The sequence below is a fragment of the Hyla sarda genome, unplaced genomic scaffold, assembly GCF_029499605.1.
Source record: "Hyla sarda isolate aHylSar1 unplaced genomic scaffold, aHylSar1.hap1 scaffold_358, whole genome shotgun sequence".
NCBI classification, from domain to species: Eukaryota; Metazoa; Chordata; class Amphibia; order Anura; family Hylidae; genus Hyla; species Hyla sarda.
The window spans coordinates 191,979-206,517 of NW_026610350.1; the positions used below are offsets into that span (position 1 = coordinate 191,979).

The 14,539-nt window shown below is 45.1% G+C and overlaps 1 long non-coding RNA gene and 4 other non-coding genes across 5 annotated transcripts; all 5 read left to right on the forward strand.

The window, feature by feature from the left end:
* The first annotated feature begins 3,813 nt into the window (after window positions 1-3,813).
* On the forward strand, window positions 3,814-6,693 carry LOC130331781 (uncharacterized). The gene is made up of 3 exons (XR_008874593.1): window positions 3,814-3,869; window positions 5,602-5,764; window positions 6,586-6,693. It is a non-coding gene; the product is annotated as an uncharacterized LOC130331781 (long non-coding RNA).
* Window positions 6,694-6,797: 104 nt separating this feature from the next.
* On the forward strand, window positions 6,798-6,980 carry LOC130331843 (U2 spliceosomal RNA). The gene has a single exon (XR_008874648.1). It is a non-coding gene; the product is annotated as a U2 spliceosomal RNA (small nuclear RNA).
* A 2,059-nt stretch (window positions 6,981-9,039) lies between these two features.
* On the forward strand, window positions 9,040-9,230 carry LOC130331801 (U2 spliceosomal RNA). Its single transcript, XR_008874610.1, has one exon. It is a non-coding gene; the product is annotated as a U2 spliceosomal RNA (small nuclear RNA).
* Window positions 9,231-11,312: 2,082 nt separating this feature from the next.
* LOC130331803 (U2 spliceosomal RNA) lies at window positions 11,313-11,503 on the forward strand. The gene has a single exon (XR_008874612.1). It is a non-coding gene; the product is annotated as a U2 spliceosomal RNA (small nuclear RNA).
* A 2,087-nt stretch (window positions 11,504-13,590) lies between these two features.
* Window positions 13,591-13,781, forward strand: LOC130331804 (U2 spliceosomal RNA). Its single transcript, XR_008874613.1, has one exon. It is a non-coding gene; the product is annotated as a U2 spliceosomal RNA (small nuclear RNA).
* Window positions 13,782-14,539: the final 758 nt, after the last annotated feature.

A 14,539-nucleotide genomic window follows, 5' to 3' on the forward strand; every position in this document is an offset into this window, starting at 1 on the left:
TCCCTGGTTGAACTTGATGGACATATGTCTTTTTTCGACCGTACTAACTATGTAACTATGTAACATAACATGGGGGGGGGGGTCTCCTGGCTGTTCACACAGGTGTGTCATTGCTGTACATTGACCATGCATTGCTTCTGTGGTATTGCAAAGGCAAAGACAAATGCTTCCAGCCATCCATTGCACTAATGGATTGGTCATCAGCTGGCTGTCTATGTCCCGCATCAATATAGACCAAAGTACAGAGGGTTAGGCTATGCTATTGTGCACCTACCTGATGCATCAGAAGGTGCGAGGCCCTTGCTAAATTCTGTGCACAGACTTTGAGATCTATGCTTTAGACTGTATCTAAACCTGCTCCAACATGGACTGACATTCTGGCCTACTTTCAGCCGATGCGACTTGTCTGTCGCTGAACAGTCGCTTTTTATGTATTCAGCACCTATGTATAATGTTGTAAAAATGCTCTAGAAGCTAAAGTCGCAGAAATGTCACACATATTTGGCCTGCAACTTTCTGTGCGACAAATTCAGACAGGAAAAATCAGTATAAATCCTTAGAAAATTATCCCCCAGTGTCTCCATCTGCTGGCGGTATTGAATAAGCATTGCTGCACTGATGGGGTATGCATTAGACGAAAAAAAAGAAGAAAAAGAAGAATAATACGCCCAGAAAAGAGGCGAAAAGGAGAAAAACGTAAAAAAACGTGAAAAAAAAGTAAGAGGAAGAGAAGGGAAAAAAAGGTGGAAATGGGTTTAAAAGTGATTTCGGCGGAGAAATATATATATATATATATATATATATATATATATATATATATATATATATGCGCACACACACACATAGATATAAACGTATTCTCCGTTGAGATATTGCAGCCGCTGCTGTGTCCAGGCCCAGGAGCCTTAGCACTGTGCTGTGATGTCACTCAATACCACTGACATCACTAGGTGTAAACAACATCTCTCCTTTGCTGTGTATGTGACTATGGAGCTGTTTGGTGATGTCGTCTATTACGGCCTTCATAGAAGCAACAGGAGATTGTTGCATCCATCTTGAACCCTCAGAACTACAGTGCTATGATGTCACTCACTTCCACAGGCCTTGCAGAGTGTAAACAACAACAACCCAGCTTTGTTGTGTATGTAACCATAGGGATTTGTGATGTCACCTAGAACCTTCACAGCAGCGACAGCTTTATGAGGAGCATCAGCACTGCTCTGCCTGAGCAGAACCATCACCGCCATAGGTTGTCAAATAACCCGGATTTAACCCACACAGGTAAGTCCAATGGGGTGCAGGCATGTCCTCTATGCTTACAGCTTCCCGTGGGTGTTGGTTTGATACCGTTTGGGGACAGCCAAGGAGGCATCTGCAGGCAACAAAGGTAGGTGTGTGCTTGTGTGTGTGTTTCCTATGCAGATCCTAAGCCCAGTGTCACATGCAAGTAGGAGGAGTAAGAAGGGTTCCTGGCAAATCCGGGTTATGGATTGCATTTAAAAAGGCCCCGTGGGAGTGCAATGGGCCCCTGTCTTGCTGCTTAGCAATAATGGTATGGGTTTAGGTTCTGCTGTGTGTACTGGTGGTTGACTGCCCCCCAGCCCAGAGTGTGCATGGAAAATTGTCTGGCAGCCTCCCTGACAGCAAGCAGTGATAGTGCCCATGAAGGGGACCTTGTTGGGCCCGCCCCTTTCACGGTTATCGCTTCTCGGCCTTTTGGCTAAGATCAAGTGTCTTGCCCTAAGGTATTCGGGTACCCCTCTCCTCGGCCTTGTGGGATCGCCCAGGTTTATTGCCTGGGCTTCACCCACCTGCTGCTATTGGGGAGAGGGCTTAGTCCCAGGATAACGGGAAGGTGATCATCGGAGGACGGGTCTGCCGGAGAGGATGGCTAATGCGCCGAACGCTCCTAATACAGTACGGCTGTTTATCGAGGAGGAAAAGAGGAGTGCCTACGGGATTTTGCATGTCCAGCAGAAGGTCGTGGAGGGAGTGCTGAGGATGCCGCATGCTTCCATCTTCTGTGTCCAGGTCTTTCCCAGCCAAGGATTCTTTGACGTGACCTTCTACAACCTGGATGATCTCCGTACCTGTCTCTACCGGAGTAAGGAGAATGCTTCTCACCCTGACCTACAAGGGATCCGATTCATTTCCTGCGAGGCTCGGCCTAAGAAAGTTCCAGTGGTAGTGCATATGTACAACCCTTTTGTGCGGGATGAGGAGATCCAGACCTTTCTAAGAAGGTATTGTGTGTCTGTTTCTGGTGCTTAGAGGAAAAATAACATCCTGGGGACTTTCACAGGCATGAGACGTTTTTGGGTGGAGTTTAGGCCTGCCCCCGAGGGTGGTGCTGAAGGTTTTTGTCACCCCCCGCAGAATTTTGCGATAGGGAACAACAGGGGGTTTCTGCACTACCCGGGGATGCCAAGTTTTTGCCGGGACTGTTTTTGCTTTGGTCATACCAGAGAGAACTGTACAACCGGGCAGGTTTGCAGGAACTGCCACAAGCCTGATCACCGCACTGCAGACTGTCCCGAGAAACGCAAGTGTCATTTCTGTGGTTCTTCGGATCACCTGGCTAGGAGTTGCCCCACTTACCAGTCCGGGGCACCCCGATCATATGCAATGGCTCTTCGAGGTGGGACAGTTCCTGAGGACTCCAATGCTGCCAGGGCAGGCGATGCAGAGGTTAGCGTGCTGACCAGTGAAGCAGAGTCTGCCCCTGTTTTTCCTTCCATTTCTAGGTCTGTTCCGGATGCTTTGGTGGCAGAGGGGGAGAAGGCGGAGTCTGTTTCGGGGGCATCTGTTTCGGAGGCCTCTGATCCCCCAGAGGAGATGACTGTGGACAAAGAATCCTTGAAGAGAAAGATGCCGGTGGAAGAATCGGAGGATGACTGTCCGACTCCTCAGAGTCAAAGGATTGAGGACTTTCCTAGCCCGGGAAGGGAGGAGGCAGGTGGAGGGTCGTCATGTCAGATTGATTCTGACTCCTCTTTATCCTCCCTGGGCACAGGTTATTTGGAGGAATGTTCAGTCAAAAAATTGACAAAGACTCTTAAGTTTAAGGAAGGGGAGGCAAAAAATAAGGGTAGAGGTCGGGGAAAGGCTAGGCCTCCTTTTGATAATGCTTGATTTTGTATTTCCTTTTTTTCCTTCAAATGTTTGAATGAGTTTAACAATTGGTTCTCTAAATGTCCGCAGTATTAGATCTTTAGAAAGGAGATCCGCCATTTTTGATTTACTTTCTAGATATTCTTTTGATGTTCTAGGTCTCCAGGAGTGCTGCTTGGATGGGGAGCCAAATATCTCCTGGCCTTATGGGCAATCGGTATGGTCTGGTTCAATGGAACGTAATTCGGGGGTGGGGATTTTGTTCAAAAGTAATGAGTTTGTTGTTAAAAAAGTTGTCCATATTGTTCCGGGTAGGGTATTATTAGTGCATTTTATTTTCAGGGGTTTCACATATAAAGTAATTAATGTTTATGCTCCAACTGGGAGGAAGGAAAGAGGGGAGGTGTTTGAGAAATTATATTTCTTTTTGAGTGGGAGGGATGATGTGTTCCTTATAGGGGATTTCAATTGTATAATAACAGAGGGGGATAGGAGTAGTACTACGGTGGGTGGTGGGTCTGGTTTAGACAGTACTAGTAAGCAGCTTAAAGAGATTGTAAATTTATTTGGGTTAAAGGATTCCTTTGTTGCCCATAATGATGGTACTATCGGTTATACATATTTTTCTAACAATACAAGTTCGCGTATTGATTTCATTTTTGTCTCAAAACTAATGTCTGTTTCTAATTTCAGACGGAGGAGGTTACCGTTCACGGATCATGCCTGGATTGAGTGTGTGGTAAAAGGTGGTGGTCTAAGTGAGTATGGAAAGGGTGTTTGGAAGTTGAATGTGTCTTTATTGGATAATGAATGTGTATTACAAGAATATAGGGAGCGTTTTGATGGATGGGTGTTGAGGAAGGATGCATTTTATAGTGTGGTTGAGTGGTGGGAGTGGGTGAAGTTAGAGACTAAAAGGTTTTTTATTAAAAAAGGGTGTGAGAAAGGGAGGAAAGATAGAGAAGAGTATGAGAGATGGCAAAGAAGGTTAGAGTATTTGTATGAATTGAGGCGTTTGGGGATGAGTGTTGAGAAGGAGATTGAGGAAGCTCGTGGAAGTGTGAATGAGTGTCTGGAGAGGAATGGAAGGAAGATTATTGCACAGGCTAGGGTTGAAGTGAAAGAGAAGGATGAGAAATGTAGCAAATTTTTCTTTAAAAAGGCATTCAGTAAAAAAACTGAGATGATGAGTGTTTTTACGAATGATGGGGTAGAGGTCTTTGGTAAGGATGAGGTGTTAGAGGAAGTGTGGAAGTTTTATTCTGATTTATTCACGGAGAAGGAGCGGGACGTGACTCTAGAGGAGGAATGTTTGGGATATGTGGATAAGCGTTTGGATGAAATTGATGGGTTCTTTATGGAAGAGGATGTGAGGAAGAGTGAGGTGGAGGATGCTGTGAATGGGATGAAGAAAGGAAAAGTGGCAGGGAGTGATGGTTTGCCTGTGGAATTTTATCTTGTGTTTTGGGATATGTTAGGGGATTATGTATGGGAGGTGTGTAAGGAAGTACTTAGGAGAGGGAAGTTATCTAAAAGTATGAGTGAGAGTGTGACTGTGTTATTGTTTAAAAAAGGGGATAAGAGGGATCTTAAAAATTGGAGGCCTATAGCGCTCTTGAATTGTGATTACAAAATTATTGCTAAAGTTATTGCGAATAGGTTAAAGGATGTGATTGATTGTATGGTAGGTGAGGAGCAAATGTGTACAGTGCCTGATCGTAGGATTTCTGAATGTCTGTTAGGTCTGAGGGATGTATTGTGGGACTGTAAAACTAGGAAGCAAGGTGTGGCTGTTGTTACGGTGGATTTTGAAAAAGCGTATGATAGGGTGGTGCATGATTTATTGTTTAGGGTTTTGAGGAGGATGAATGTGCCGGACAGAATGGTGAAGTGGATTGAATGTTTGTATAGGGACATTTATAGTAAGATTCAGGTCAATGGTTTTCTGAGTAGGGAAGTGAGTATAAAATCTGGAGTGCGGCAGGGGTGTCCCCTGTCGCCAATTCTTTTTATTTGTATGATTGAGCCTTTGTTGGGGATGATTAGGAGAGATAAGGTGATGCGGGGTATAGAAATACCTGGTAGTCATGGGAAGGATATGCGAGTGATTGGTTACATGGATGATGTTACTGTTGTATGTAAGTCAATGGCAGGGGTAAGGCGTGCTAAGTTATTGATTGAGTGTTTCTGTTTAATGAGTGGGTTTAAGCTTAATGTTGGGAAGAGTGGTTGTAAATTTTTTGAGGGGTGGGGAGAGAGTGGGTTGTGCGAGTGGCCTGTGAGAGAGGGGGGTGTGGAAGTGCTTGGGGTGGTGTTTGATAATGATTTGTATGGGAAAGAAAGTTGGGAGAGGGTTTTGGGGAGGGTGGGGAATAAAATAAACTTCTGGTCTTTAAGGACTTTATCGATTGAGGGAAGGATTCTGGTTATTAAAGCTGTTATAATTCCTATTTTGCTTTATGTTAATTATGTGTTTCCTCCACCGGATAGGTGTCTGGCAAGAATTATCAGGCAGATCTTTGTTTTCTTATGGAATTCAAGGATGGAGAAATTGAGTCGTGGGAAGGTGGTGAAAAGCAGAATGCATGGTGGGAAAGGAATGATGAATGTGGAAGTGTTCCTGGCTGTGAAGTATGTCAGTTTTTGTCTCGCTGTAAGTAAGAAGGAATGTGTGTTTGGGTGCATGGTAAGGTATTTGGCTGGTAATGTGTTGTTGAAATATAAGCTAATGGAAAGGGACTTAAGGGTACCTGTAAGTTTTGAGGTTCCTTGGTTCTATCAGAGAATAGGGCGGTGTGTCAGGAAAAATAATCTGGAATGTGTGACTGAATGGAATGATAGTAAGAAGGTGATGAAAGTGTTGGAGCAGAGAGAAACAGTGGAATGTGTGGGAGGTCTGTCTGAGAAGGATTGTAAGGTAGTGTGGAAAAATGTCAGTCACAAGGAACTGACAAATAAACAAAAGGACTTGTCTTGGATGTTAGCTCATGGGTGTCTGCCAACAAGGGAATTTCAGAGGAGAAGGAGATTGGTAGACAGTGAAGTGTGTCCCAGGGATGGTTGCGGTGGATGTGAGAATTATGTGCATGTGTTTTGGGAGTGTGGTTATGCGAAGTCTGTGTGGAGAAAAATGTCTGGTCTAATTAAAAATCTTACTGGAATTGAAATCTTATCCTTTAATATGATGATGTTTGGTTTGTGTGCAGTGGAGAGAGAGAAGGCAAGAGTGTTATGGTTCATAGTAAATTGTGTAAAAGAGGTTCTGTGGGATGTAAGGAATATTAGGATTTTCAATCAAACTGAAGTAAGTGTGAAGGAATGTCTGGGCATGATCCGTGGTAAAATTTACCTTTACGTATTATGTGATAGGAAAAACTATGGTTCTGATGATGCAGAGGGGATCTGGAAACACAAAAAATGGAAGCACTGGTTATGAGTGTATTCTTATTTGTCTTTCTTTTTCTTTTCTTACAGATTATATCCTGATATGAAGGGACAGTTGGAGGGACAGAATCCGCTGCAATTAATTTTTTCTGAGGGAAAGTCATGAAGGGAAAGCTTTTTGTTATATGTACATGTAAAGACATGCTTCCTGTATATATTGTATATGTCAAATATGTGTTATTCATGTGTTTTCAGATGAATATGTAATTTTTTGAATGATTTACTTGGTTATGTATTGTATATTTCCTTTTCAATAAAAAAAAAAAAAAAAATCTGTTCTTATCAGTTTAATATCTGATACGTCCCCTATCTGGGGACCATATATTAAATGGATTTTTGAGAACGGGGGCCGATTTCGAAGCTTGCTTCCGTCGCCCTATGCATTGACCCGATATGGCAGTATCTTCGGGTACAGTGCACCACCCCCTTACAGGGTTAAAAAGAAAGATTCCTACTTTCATTGCTACCTGCTTGCTGGCTAGCCAGCTAGCCAGCCCTGTGGGCCTTGCTGCTGCTGCAGCCAAAAAACAAAAGGTGGTGCTGCTGCTGCTTCTGCTGCTTCTGCTTGTGTCTGGCCCCTGTTGGAGCGTCCAGGCACAGGACTTCTGCTGCTGCTGACTAAATGGCCTCCTTAATTGGATCATTTGAGTAGCCAGCACACCTGTGCAGGTAGGGCATGACATGATAGGCAGCTGCCTTGATAGCGGGTGGGTGCTGAATGTTCCTAATTGACAAAATAAGATTAATGCTTATGAAGAAATATAAAATCTCATCCCTTCCCCAATATCGCGCCACACCCCTACCCCTTAATTCCCTGGTTGAACGTGATGGACATATGTCTTTTTTCGACCGTACTAACTATGTAACTATGTAACATAACATGGGGGGGGTCTCCTGGCTGTTCACACAGGTGTGTCATTGCTGTACATTGACCATGCATTGCTTCTGTGGTATTGCAAAGGCAAAGACAAATGCTTCCAGCCATCCATTGCACTAATGGATTGGTCATCAGCTGGCTGTCTATGTCCCGCATCAATATAGACCAAAGTACAGAGGGTTAGGCTATGCTATTGTGCACCTACCTGATGCATCAGAAGGTGCGAGGCCCTTGCTAAATTCTGTGCACAGACTTTGAGATCTATGCTTTAGACTGTATCTAAACCTGCTCCAACATGGACTGACATTCTGGCCTACTTTCAGCCGATGCGACTTGTCTGTCGCTGAACAGTCGCTTTTTATGTATTCAGCACCTATGTATAATGTTGTAAAAATGCTCTAGAAGCTAAAGTCGCAGAAATGTCACACATATTTGGCCTGCAACTTTCTGTGCGACAAATTCAGACAGGAAAAATCAGTATAAATCCTTAGAAAATTATCCCCCAGTGTCTCCATCTGCTGGCGGTATTGAATAAGCATTGCTGCACTGATGGGGTATGCATTAGACGAAAAAAAAGAAGAAAAAGAAGAATAATACGCCCAGAAAAGAGGCGAAAAGGAGAAAAACGTAAAAAAACGTGAAAAAAAAGTAAGAGGAAGAGAAGGGAAAAAAAGGTGGAAATGGGTTTAAAAGTGATTTCGGCGGAGAAATATATATATATATATATATATATATGCGCACACACACACATAGATATAAACGTATTCTCCGTTGAGATATTGCAGCCGCTGCTGTGTCCAGGCCCAGGAGCCTTAGCACTGTGCTGTGATGTCACTCAATACCACTGACATCACTAGGTGTAAACAACATCTCTCCTTTGCTGTGTATGTGACTATGGAGCTGTTTGGTGATGTCGTCTATTACGGCCTTCATAGAAGCAACAGGAGATTGTTGCATCCATCTTGAACCCTCAGAACTACAGTGCTATGATGTCACTCACTTCCACAGGCCTTGCAGAGTGTAAACAACAACAACCCAGCTTTGTTGTGTATGTAACCAAAGGGATTTGTGATGTCACCTAGAACCTTCACAGCAGCGACAGCTTTATGAGGAGCATCAGCACTGCTCTGCCTGAGCAGAACCATCACCGCCATAGGTTGTCAAATAACCCGGATTTAACCCACACAGGTAAGTCCAATGGGGTGCAGGCATGTCCTCTATGCTTACAGCTTCCCGTGGGTGTTGGTTTGATACCGTTTGGGGACAGCCAAGGAGGCATCTGCAGGCAACAAAGGTAGGTGTGTGCTTGTGTGTGTGTTTCCTATGCAGATCCTAAGCCCAGTGTCACATGCAAGTAGGAGGAGTAAGAAGGGTTCCTGGCAAATCCGGGTTATGGATTGCATTTAAAAAGGCCCCGTGGGAGTGCAATGGGCCCCTGTCTTGCTGCTTAGCAATAATGGTATGGGTTTAGGTTCTGCTGTGTGTACTGGTGGTTGACTGCCCCCCAGCCCAGAGTGTGCATGGAAAATTGTCTGGCAGCCTCCCTGACAGCAAGCAGTGATAGTGCCCATGAAGGGGACCTTGTTGGGCCCGCCCCTTTCACGGTTATCGCTTCTCGGCCTTTTGGCTAAGATCAAGTGTAGTATCTGTTCTTATCAGTTTAATATCTGATACGTCCCCTATCTGGGGACCATATATTAAATGGATTTTTGAGAACGGGGGCCGATTTCGAAGCTTGCTTCCGTCGCCCTATGCATTGACCCGATATGGCAGTATCTTCGGGTACAGTGCACCACCCCCTTACAGGGTTAAAAAGAAAGATTCCTACTTTCATTGCTACCTGCTTGCTGGCTAGCCAGCTAGCCAGCCCTGTGGGCCTTGCTGCTGCTGCAGCCAAAAAACAAAAGGTGGTGCTGCTGCTGCTTCTGCTTGTGTCTGGCCCCTGTTGGAGCGTCCAGGCACAGGACTTCTGCTGCTGCTGACTAAATGGCCTCCTTAATTGGATCATTTGAGTAGCCAGCACACCTGTGCAGGTAGGGCATGACATGATAGGCAGCTGCCTTGATAGCGGGTGGGTGCTGAATGTTCCTAATTGACAAAATAAGATTAATGCTTATGAAGAAATATAAAATCTCATCCCTTCCCCAATATCGCGCCACACCCCTACCCCTTAATTCCCTGGTTGAACGTGATGGACATATGTCTTTTTTCGACCGTACTAACTATGTAACTATGTAACATAACATGGGGGGGGGGGGGGGGGGTCTCCTGGCTGTTCACACAGGTGTGTCATTGCTGTACATTGACCATGCATTGCTTCTGTGGTATTGCAAAGGCAAAGACAAATGCTTCCAGCCATCCATTGCACTAATGGATTGGTCATCAGCTGGCTGTCTATGTCCCGCATCAATATAGACCAAAGTACAGAGGGTTAGGCTATGCTATTGTGCACCTACCTGATGCATCAGAAGGTGCGAGGCCCTTGCTAAATTCTGTGCACAGACTTTGAGATCTATGCTTTAGACTGTATCTAAACCTGCTCCAACATGGACTGACATTCTGGCCTACTTTCAGCCGATGCGACTTGTCTGTCGCTGAACAGTCGCTTTTTATGTATTCAGCACCTATGTATAATGTTGTAAAAATGCTCTAGAAGCTAAAGTCGCAGAAATGTCACACATATTTGGCCTGCAACTTTCTGTGCGACAAATTCAGACAGGAAAAATCAGTATAAATCCTTAGAAAATTATCCCCCAGTGTCTCCATCTGCTGGCGGTATTGAATAAGCATTGCTGCACTGATGGGGTATGCATTAGACGAAAAAAAAGAAGAAAAAGAAGAATAATACGCCCAGAAAAGAGGCGAAAAGGAGAAAAACGTAAAAAAACGTGAAAAAAAAGTAAGAGGAAGAGAAGGGAAAAAAAGGTGGAAATGGGTTTAAAAGTGATTTCGGCGGAGAAATATATATATATATATATATATATATATATATATATATATATATATATGCGCACACACACACATAGATATAAACGTATTCTCCGTTGAGATATTGCAGCCGCTGCTGTGTCCAGGCCCAGGAGCCTTAGCACTGTGCTGTGATGTCACTCAATACCACTGACATCACTAGGTGTAAACAACATCTCTCCTTTGCTGTGTATGTGACTATGGAGCTGTTTGGTGATGTCGTCTATTACGGCCTTCATAGAAGCAACAGGAGATTGTTGCATCCATCTTGAACCCTCAGAACTACAGTGCTATGATGTCACTCACTTCCACAGGCCTTGCAGAGTGTAAACAACAACAACCCAGCTTTGTTGTGTATGTAACCAAAGGGATTTGTGATGTCACCTAGAACCTTCACAGCAGCGACAGCTTTATGAGGAGCATCAGCACTGCTCTGCCTGAGCAGAACCATCACCGCCATAGGTTGTCAAATAACCCGGATTTAACCCACACAGGTAAGTCCAATGGGGTGCAGGCATGTCCTCTATGCTTACAGCTTCCCGTGGGTGTTGGTTTGATACCGTTTGGGGACAGCCAAGGAGGCATCTGCAGGCAACAAAGGTAGGTGTGTGCTTGTGTGTGTGTTTCCTATGCAGATCCTAAGCCCAGTGTCACATGCAAGTAGGAGGAGTAAGAAGGGTTCCTGGCAAATCCGGGTTATGGATTGCATTTAAAAAGGCCCCGTGGGAGTGCAATGGGCCCCTGTCTTGCTGCTTAGCAATAATGGTATGGGTTTAGGTTCTGCTGTGTGTACTGGTGGTTGACTGCCCCCCAGCCCAGAGTGTGCATGGAAAATTGTCTGGCAGCCTCCCTGACAGCAAGCAGTGATAGTGCCCATGAAGGGGACCTTGTTGGGCCCGCCCCTTTCACGGTTATCGCTTCTCGGCCTTTTGGCTAAGATCAAGTGTAGTATCTGTTCTTATCAGTTTAATATCTGATACGTCCCCTATCTGGGGACCATATATTAAATGGATTTTTGAGAACGGGGGCCGATTTCGAAGCTTGCTTCCGTCGCCCTATGCATTGACCCGATATGGCAGTATCTTCGGGTACAGTGCACCACCCCCTTACAGGGTTAAAAAGAAAGATTCCTACTTTCATTGCTACCTGCTTGCTGGCTAGCCAGCTAGCCAGCCCTGTGGGCCTTGCTGCTGCTGCAGCCAAAAAACAAAAGGTGGTGCTGCTGCTGCTTCTGCTGCTTCTGCTTGTGTCTGGCCCCTGTTGGAGCGTCCAGGCACAGGACTTCTGCTGCTGCTGACTAAATGGCCTCCTTAATTGGATCATTTGAGTAGCCAGCACACCTGTGCAGGTAGGGCATGACATGATAGGCAGCTGCCTTGATAGCGGGTGGGTGCTGAATGTTCCTAATTGACAAAATAAGATTAATGCTTATGAAGAAATATAAAATCTCATCCCTTCCCCAATATCGCGCCACACCCCTACCCCTTAATTCCCTGGTTGAACGTGATGGACATATGTCTTTTTTCGACCGTACTAACTATGTAACTATGTAACATAACATGGGGGGGGGGGGGGTCTCCTGGCTGTTCACACAGGTGTGTCATTGCTGTACATTGACCATGCATTGCTTCTGTGGTATTGCAAAGGCAAAGACAAATGCTTCCAGCCATCCATTGCACTAATGGATTGGTCATCAGCTGGCTGTCTATGTCCCGCATCAATATAGACCAAAGTACAGAGGGTTAGGCTATGCTATTGTGCACCTACCTGATGCATCAGAAGGTGCGAGGCCCTTGCTAAATTCTGTGCACAGACTTTGAGATCTATGCTTTAGACTGTATCTAAACCTGCTCCAACATGGACTGACATTCTGGCCTACTTTCAGCCGATGCGACTTGTCTGTCGCTGAACAGTCGCTTTTTATGTATTCAGCACCTATGTATAATGTTGTAAAAATGCTCTAGAAGCTAAAGTCGCAGAAATGTCACACATATTTGGCCTGCAACTTTCTGTGCGACAAATTCAGACAGGAAAAATCAGTATAAATCCTTAGAAAATTATCCCCCAGTGTCTCCATCTGCTGGCGGTATTGAATAAGCATTGCTGCACTGATGGGGTATGCATTAGACGAAAAAAAAGAAGAAAAAGAAGAATAATACGCCCAGAAAAGAGGCGAAAAGGAGAAAAACGTAAAAAAACGTGAAAAAAAAGTAAGAGGAAGAGAAGGGAAAAAAAGGTGGAAATGGGTTTAAAAGTGATTTCGGCGGAGAAATATATATATATATATATATATATATATATATATATATATATATATATGCGCACACACACACATAGATATAAACGTATTCTCCGTTGAGATATTGCAGCCGCTGCTGTGTCCAGGCCCAGGAGCCTTAGCACTGTGCTGTGATGTCACTCAATACCACTGACATCACTAGGTGTAAACAACATCTCTCCTTTGCTGTGTATGTGACTATGGAGCTGTTTGGTGATGTCGTCTATTATGGCCTTCATAGAAGCAACAGGAGATTGTTGCATCCATCTTGAACCCTCAGAACTACAGTGCTATGATGTCACTCACTTCCACAGGCCTTGCAGAGTGTAAACAACAACAACCCAGCTTTGTTGTGTATGTAACCAAAGGGATTTGTGATGTCACCTAGAACCTTCACAGCAGCGACAGCTTTATGAGGAGCATCAGCACTGCTCTGCCTGAGCAGAACCATCACCGCCATAGGTTGTCAAATAACCCGGATTTAACCCACACAGGTAAGTCCAATGGGGTGCAGGCATGTCCTCTATGCTTACAGCTTCCCGTGGGTGTTGGTTTGATACCGTTTGGGGACAGCCAAGGAGGCATCTGCAGGCAACAAAGGTAGGTGTGTGCTTGTGTGTGTGTTTCCTATGCAGATCCTAAGCCCAGTGTCACATGCAAGTAGGAGGAGTAAGAAGGGTTCCTGGCAAATCCGGGTTATGGATTGCATTTAAAAAGGCCCCGTGGGAGTGCAATGGGCCCCTGTCTTGCTGCTTAGCAATAATGGTATGGGTTTAGGTTCTGCTGTGTGTACTGGTGGTTGACTGCCCCCCAGCCCAGAGTGTGCATGGAAAATTGTCTGGCAGCCTCCCTGACAGCAAGCAGTGATAGTGCCCATGAAGGGGACCTTGTTGGGCCCGCCCCTTTCACGGTTATCGCTTCTCGGCCTTTTGGCTAAGATCAAGTGTAGTATCTGTTCTTATCAGTTTAATATCTGATACGTCCCCTATCTGGGGACCATATATTAAATGGATTTTTGAGAACGGGGGCCGATTTCGAAGCTTGCTTCCGTCGCCCTATGCATTGACCCGATATGGCAGTATCTTCGGGTACAGTGCACCACCCCCTTACAGGGTTAAAAAGAAAGATTCCTACTTTCATTGCTACCTGCTTGCTGGCTAGCCAGCTAGCCAGCCCTGTGGGCCTTGCTGCTGCTGCAGCCAAAAAACAAAAGGTGGTGCTGCTGCTGCTTCTGCTGCTTCTGCTTGTGTCTGGCCCCTGTTGGAGCGTCCAGGCACAGGACTTCTGCTGCTGCTGACTAAATGGCCTCCTTAATTGGATCATTTGAGTAGCCAGCACACCTGTGCAGGTAGGGCATGACATGATAGGCAGCTGCCTTGATAGCGGGTGGGTGCTGAATGTTCCTAATTGACAAAATAAGATTAATGCTTATGAAGAAATATAAAATCTCATCCCTTCCCCAATATCGCGCCACACCCCTACCCCCTTAATTCCCTGGTTGAACGTGATGGACATATGTCTTTTTTCGACCGTACTAACTATGTAACTATGTAACATAACATGGGGGGGGGGGGGGGGGTCTCCTGGCTGTTCACACAGGTGTGTCATTGCTGTACATTGACCATGCATTGCTTCTGTGGTATTGCAAAGGCAAAGACAAATGCTTCCAGCCATCCATTGCACTAATGGATTGGTCATCAGCTGGCTGTCTATGTCCCGCATCAATATAGACCAAAGTACAGAGGGTTAGGCTATGCTATTGTGCACCTACCTGATGCATCAGAAGGTGCGAGGCCCTTGCTAAATTCTGTGCACAGACTTTGAGATCTATGCTTTAGACTGTATCTAAACCTGCTCCAACA